We start from the raw sequence: 8,391 nt of genomic DNA, 5'->3' as shown, positions 1-8,391 counted from the left end.
AGAAGAAAATAAAGAAAAATGTACTTTGTCTCGTTTTGCTATTTTACATTCACTTTAGAATAACATTGTTTACCTCACCCCAAAAGCACTGTATTCCTGTTGCTTAGTTTCGGTATATTTTGGATAGTATGTTCATCGCAACATAAAAACACGGTTAACACGCCCTATGGTACAATATAATTTCCATAATATGGTTAACAAGCTTCCTTGTTACAAAGCGTTTACATGCCTGACAAACAATACAATAAACATAACACGGCTAACAGGTCTCCATGCTACAATAAATAAACATAACGCGGTTAACACGTTTAACAAAAAATACGGGCAATACACCTAATAGTCATATACGGTTAACGTAACACGGTAAACACGCCACCATGCCACAATACAGTTAACATAACATGGTTAACACACCTAACAAATAATACGGTTAACACACCTAACAAATAATACGGTTAACATAACACGTTTAACACACCTAACAAATAATACGGTTAACATAACACGGTTAACATGCCTACCACCAAAACGGCAAACAACACGGTTAACAATAAAGTTTAACCACACCTAACCAATACGGCCATTAGTTTTATCGTCCTTTCTTCCCTTTAAATTGGCATTTTCGCTTTAATCTCAAAGCACTGAATTCTTGTTATGTGTTTTTGATATGATGTTCTGTTTATGAAATACATATTCAGTATGTAAGTTTTTATGTGGATTTATATGTATATATATATCCATCTGGTGGTATTTTGTATTAGGAAAGCAAGAAAAAAATATTGATAAATCGATTAATATCAAAATTATAGAAATAACAGGAGGTCACTGACAAGAGAACATGTAAAAAAAAGAGTAAATCTCACCAACATTTTCCCACTAACCATAACCTTCGATGCAAGACAATTCCACTGAGTTGGCACTGAAGCCAAAGGTTCCACAATTATAATAATGGCTCTCTATCCCTTACCTTGGCTGCAGGATCTTTCAGCTTTTCTTTCTTATATCTGAAGCAATGCTTGAGCGAGGCGATTGCATTAGTTTCATCAATTTCATGACTTCTGATATTCTCACTTTCCATAAGGAGTTTCCTCCTTTCATTTTCGGGTTGTGGTTTGTCTTGCTCTTTCTTTCTCGTATTTCTTATTTTTCACTCACACAGTGTGTTATGTGTTTGTATATATGCATGTATATAAGTAAATATACAAATAATTATATATATACAATATATATACAATATATGCATATATATATATATATATATATATATATATATATATATATATTATGTATGTGTGCATGTAAACACTCTATCGTCTTGATACTATGGTAGAAAAACCCACAATGTAAAACTAGATTTAATGAAAGTGAGACTACAGTTTCGGAATCCACCTGGATTCCATCGTGTGTATGTGTGTGTTAAATATTGTATGTCGATATGCCTCTAATCAATCAGGTTTAAAACTCGCAAGCCAACGATTAATGAGTTTTTTTGCTGATGGATCACTGTGGTTACAATTTTTACATGTAAATACAAATGTACAAATGCAGGTATGCATGCACTAGTTTATATGAGAAGTGCAGGGCACCTGCTTATGGTAATACACCTAATGTGTATTACCATAAGCAGCATGTGTGTATGTGGGTGAGTATGTGCTTCAGAAAATAGCCACTACTTTAACTGTTCCTCACTGAATATCAAAAGAAACAAGGACTAAAGAGCTTAGTTGAGGTAGTATCTCATCTAGCGAACTTTATCTTTAATCTCATATGTCGTATGAACATGCAACCTCCTAAACTGACTCTCAATAGACGTTTTCCTTCATTTCAACATAATGTATGTCGATATCTTGATCTCTTGAATATATGACATCCAACTCTGTTTAAATGAAAGTCTTGGTTCTAAAGGTATTCGTAGGATTTCTTTATATTTTTCTTTAATTATAGTGGGGGGGGGTGACCATATTGTGTCATATATTTTTTCCGTTCAATATGTATATGTATATATGCGTGTGTGTGTGTGTGTGTGTGTGTGTGTGTGTGTGTGTGTGTGTGTGTGTGTAGAAAGAGAGATGTAACCTATATACAAAAACACACATCTCACTCTTTCAAACACTTTATCTCTCTACATACCAATCTACCTACTCAAATATATTTCTACTCCAAAGGCAGCTGGCAGATCATTATGACTAACAAAAGCTATTTACTATATTACATAACATAGTTTTGCCAATTTGCTTTGCATGTAAGGAAAACTATTGACCAAACGAAAATGGTAAAATGGAATTTGCTAACCATAATGTGCATTATCTCAGGCAATGAACAAAAAATACAAATACAGTGACGTGTTAATACAGGGGAAGTCACACTTACAAAATAAAGCCACGAATCCTCACACATACACCCACCCACACACACACATACACATATACACAAACACATTCCTGTATAGATATAGTCACACACACACACACACACACACGCATATACTATATATCTATATAGCTTCGTGTGGGTAAAGTATGTACGTTTCCGGAAGTAAACGATAAACAGATTTTGAAATGAAAATTTAGCAAATTACATGTAAACAAATGAGGGGAAAACATTTAAAATTTCCAGAGAGAAGTAGTGTGTGTGAAAGATGTAGGTAATCAGAGTGATATATATGGAGGGGTAGAATCCTCCTTGATAAGCCAGCTACCTAATTTCAACCTCAAAAGTAGTTTTCTCCAGCCGATATCTTCCTTGGCACATTTTCAGATTATTCGAGCCTGCGCAATGCGTCAACATGACCTGACCCGTCTTTGTTTCTCTTGACCTGTCCTTATCTACCTTTCATGTAATGAGTTGCGCGCTCTCTCTTAAACATATTCCTCTTCTCAATCTGTTTACACCTGAAGATGAATTTCAGGAGGATTTAGATTTTGCTTGTCTCTTTTATCAAGTGTCTGTAGCGATTTTCTGCCATTTTCAGGGTTGTATAATCTTTCATTGTACATGATTAATATATGTATGTTATCTTCACCATCGCTTGTTTGTAGTCTTATATGTTCTGACATACATACAATTTTCTTGCCATCATTGCGCTTTTTCCTTGGTTTCCTGATTGTTCTGTTTGGATTACGCAAAAAAGTTACTAAGTACGATATGAGTAGATCATGATTATAACGTTAGTAGATTTGTAGTAAAGAATTGTAGATGCATATATTTGGAGCGTACTGATGCTTATGGGATTGCCATAGACTTTCTTAGAATGTAAGTAGAACTGATGTCGAGAATGTTTGGTGAAATACTTTTATATTTCATTCTATATTTAAGTTCCCGGAAAATGAAACTTGATTCTGACACAAATATTAACGGTAGTTTATTCAGAAATGCAATTATATTTAGAAGTATGAGAGTACCCCAAAACACGAGACAACCTTCTAAGAAGCAAAAATACGTCTCCCTTCGTATTTCTAGTGACTGTTTTCGCTTTTACAGATATAGAGAGTTACTTTATATGGCTTTTCCTGATATAGAGTTTCCTATCCAATTACAGGATATCTTAGAAGTAAAGGGTTACCTACAAAGCTTTCCAAGATATAACGCATTGCCGTATTCCGTTTCCTTAGTTATAAAGTGTTGTCTTAGGAGGGTCTCAAGGATATAAAGAGTTGAGGATGAGAACAGATTATTAAAAGATTTTGGTTGGGAAACAGAGCCTGAGATATCTAGGGTAAAAATATTGAGTTAAGTAGATGTTGAGGCCTTATGTAAAGAGGAACATTGGGTTAAGAAAGAGAAAATGAGGATAGATCAAGGAAGGATCTAGAGATGATTTTTTTTATGAGAAAACTAGTGTCTTCCCTATATCTATTTATCTATCTATATGTAGAATTATCATTCTTTTCCTTGATAGTATTATTGGGGTTGAAATTATGATTACTACCTCCACTGATCAGATGAGGTAAAGTTTCTATCTCTGTTTACTGTGGTTGATTGACTCTTGATTGGATGGTTGGCATGCTTACACAAAAGTCGATGTCGGGTAATAATGGAACTTTATGGCTTGATTGATTATTTAAAATTATCTGCCGCGTCAACAGCTAAGGTCATTAGCGGCGAATAGGCTGTTGCATTGAAATGTTAAAATACAATAAATATTATATTACAAATCAAAGCATAAATACAAATTTTATGGATGTGTTGGTCATTTTAACGCGGAGATATATGATATTTTATCTATCAATAAATGTTTTATAAGTAGATATAAATAACAATAAATATTATATTACAAATCAAAGCATAAATACAAATTTTATGGATGTGTTGGTCATTTTAACGCGGAGATATATGATTTTTGAGTCCTCTGAAGTTCAATAATTTCATATCACTCTATCACCGATGCATGGAGATTATCATATTACTATTATTAGTGGTAGTATTTTCATCTCAAGTAATATTGCTGGATCTATATTTAGTTTTGTGATACTGATATTGATAATAACAAGGCCAGTTATAATAGTGATCAGACTGGTTTAATAATCATCGTATTTACCAATCGATTTACGATTATTTTTCTTACCTTGATAGATCTGTGAGTTATAATTTGTAAAAGTAATATCTGCCAATGTCATCACAGAAGAAAAGATAATACCAGTAGTATGAAACCGAAATTTATATAAAGTTACAGTCTCTAACTCTAGCGGGAAATTCATGTATCAAATTCTGCTTCACAACAGAAAGAAACCATAGCACATTTACAACATTTTTTTTCTATATCTGTTTACATCACGCTTCTCTTCAACTTCAAACCTGGCACAAAACTTTCAATAATATCAACCCAGTTCGAATGTGAGATTAAAAAGTCAACGTGTCTCCTTGCGAACAAAGAAAGAAAGAAAAAACTTATTTGTCTCGTTTGAATTTCACCTCAATTTTTGTTATGCGTTTTCGTGTAATATTTTGGATAGGACATTTAAAACTCGGTTAACGCCTGCCAAACACAATTTTACATGACACGGTTAACACGCCTCCATGCTACAATACAGTTAACATAACACGGTTAACACGCTGTGCTACAATACGGTTAACAGGCCTAACAAACAGGACGGCTAACATAACACGCCTCCCTGCAATAAAGTTTAATACATGGTTAGCAGGCTTTCTTGCTATAGTCAATTTACAATAACTCTTATCGCGTTACCGTTCTGTCTTCCGCTGAATTCTTGTTCTGTATTTTTTATACGATGTTCGGTTTGTAAATGTATTTCTATATGTATATTTCTATATGTATACATGCATATGCGTGTGTGTGTGTGTTCTCGCTATTTTCATCTAGTGGTATTTGGAAGAGGAAACGCAAGAGAAAACAAAAAGATTGATAAATCGAATGATATTCAAAATCAAGGAAATAACAAGAGATGGTGGATACGAAAGACAGACAGGAAGAGAGAGAAAGAGAAAGAGAGAGGTTACTGACAAGATAATGTGAACAAAAAAAATCCCCCAAACACTCTTACTAACCATAACTCCAATGTAAGACAATTCTCAAAAAAAAAAAAAAAAAAAAAAAAAAAATCCGATAGACCACCACTTATGATATCTGACATTCTCACACCAACGACTTTCTCGTTTCATTTTCGGATTGTGTTTTTTCTTGCTCTCTTTTCTTTCTTTCTCAACGAATGGCCGGGTTACCATCCACTGGCGGCGAGGGATTTAAACTCTGGTCAGCAAGATTGATAAACAAGAACACTACCACTGAATCATACAGCATACACAGTGTATATACGTTTGTACGTATGCACGTATGCATTAATATACAAATATCTATTGTTTGAATACATATGTGTAGAAGTGTGTATTGTTTTAAGTCGATATACCTGTAATCAATCAGGTTTAAAACTGATAAGCCAACGATTGATGAGATTTTGGCAGATTGATCACTTTTTTTTTTTTTTTTTTTTTATGCAGATACAAATGTACAGCCACGTGTGCATTCACTAGTTTATATGAGAAGTGCAAGGTAACTGCTTATGAAACCAATATATATATATGTGTGTGTGTGATTTTTGTATATGTGGGTGAATGTGTTCGCGTGTTTTTTTTTTTTTTTTTTTTTTTAAGAAAATAGCCACTGGTTTAACTGTTCATCACTAAAAATCACCCAATAAGCAGGGACTAAGGAGCGTAGTTGAGGTAATATATTATACCGCAAACCTTATGTTTAATCTCATGTCTTATTGTGAACATACAACATATTAGACTGACTCAATAAACGTTCATTCATTTAAAAAATATATAAGCTAATCAACACGTACAAGTAATAAACAAAAATAAAAATACAATGACGTGTGAATTTAGGGAAAAAAATAAAATCACACAAAATAAAGCTACGGATCCTTATACACGTACACATTCACGTATATATAAATAAATACATAAACATACAGATGTAGAATCACACACGTATACATATATATACTTATATACATTATATATGTGTGTGTACAATATGTACGTTTCTGGAGGTAAACGAAAAACAGATTGAATGAAAATTTAGCAAATTGCATGTCAAAAGAAAATGTGCATCAACTCTTTCCGTTTGAGGGGAAACCATTTCAAATTTCCAGAGCGTGTGTGTATGTGTGAAGAGAGATGCATAGGTAGAATCCTCCCAGAGCAACTAACTGCCTAATTTCAACCTCAAAAGCAATTTGTCTCCTGCCGAGATCTTCCTTTGCACATCCTCAGATTACTCCCAGAGACCGTCCAACGCTTTGACCTGACCTAACCTGTCTTCCTTACCTGCCCTTCATGTACTAGATTGCTTTCTCTCTTAAACACGTTCCATTTCTTAATCTTTTTACACCTGGTGATGAATTCCAGGTTTAATTGTCTCTTTTTAAATGTTTTTTTCTATTATTATGTCAACACTGTGAAGTGTTTTATAATCTTTCACTGTACATGATGAATATATATATATATATATATATATATATATATATATATATATATATATATATATATGAATAAATATATGTATATAAATAAATATAAATATGAATAAATATATATATATATATATGCATATATGAAAGATGGAATAATGCCGCATTGATATAAATAAATAAAACCCCTCAATGACCGGGACCCATGTCAAAGAAACTAATACCCTTAACAAAACATGTTAAACACGCCACCATGCTACAGTAAAGTTAACTAACATGGGTAACACGATATGCAACAAAACGGTTAACATGCCTACTACCAATACGGCAAACATAACAGTGTTAACACGCCTCCATGCTATATAGATTAACACACCTAACACATACTATTAACATGCTTCCTTGCTACATTCAATTTACATTATTTTCGTTTTACTGTCCTGCGTTCCGTTTAAACTGATATTTTCGCTTTAATCTCAAAACACTGAGTTCTTGTTATGTGTATTTTTATATGATATTCAGTTTGTGAAATACATTTTCTAAAGGGAGGGGAGATATATCTAACAATTAGTCTCCAATTTATGCTGTGTGTGTGCTTGTATATTTTTACATGTATATGTATGTATACTCTCTCTCTCTTCATCTAGAAGAGATAAAATAAGAAAAGAAAAGACAAGAAGATTGATAAATCGAATAATAATCAAAAGTTAGGAAATGGCGAGAGAGAGAGGGTGCCAAAGACTCAGAGAGGGTGAGAGAGAGAGCAAGAGAGATGGAGAGAGAGCAAGAGAGATGGAGAGAGAGCAAGAGAGATGGAGAGAGAGCAAGAGAGATGGAGAGAGAGCAAGAGAGATGGAGAGAGAGCAAGAGAGATGGAGAGAGAGCAAGAGAGATGGAGAGAGAGCAAGAGAGATGGAGAGAGAGCAAGAGAGATGGAGAGAGAGCAAGAGAGATGGAGAGAGAGCAAGAGAGATGGAGAGAGAGCAAGAGAGATGGAGAGAGAGAGAGAGAGCAAGAGAGATGGAGAGAGAGCAAGAGAGATGGAGAGAGAGCAAGAGAGATGGAGAGAGAGCAAGAGAGATGGAGAGAGAGCAAGAGAGATGGAGAGAGAGCAAGAGAGATGGAGAGAGAGCAAGAGAGATGGAGAGAGAGCAAGAGAGATGGAGAGAGAGCAAGAGAGATGGAGAGAGAGCAAGAGAGATGGAGAGAGAGCAAGAGAGATGGAGAGAGAGCAAGAGAGATGGAGAGAGAGCAAGAGAGATGGAGAGAGAGCAAGAGAGATGGAGAGAGAGCAAGAGAGATGGAGAGAGAGCAAGAGAGATGGAGAGAGAGCAAGAGAGATGGAGAGAGAGCAAGAGAGATGGAGAGAGAGCAAGAGAGATGGAGAGAGAGCAAGAGAGATGGAGAGAGAGCAAGAGAGATGGAGAGAGAGCAAGAGAGATGGAGAGAGAGCAAGAGA

The sequence above is a fragment of the Penaeus chinensis genome, chromosome 43 (genome assembly GCF_019202785.1).
Source record: "Penaeus chinensis breed Huanghai No. 1 chromosome 43, ASM1920278v2, whole genome shotgun sequence".
Classification (NCBI taxonomy): domain Eukaryota; kingdom Metazoa; phylum Arthropoda; class Malacostraca; order Decapoda; family Penaeidae; genus Penaeus; species Penaeus chinensis.
This window is presented reverse-complemented; position numbering follows the sequence as displayed.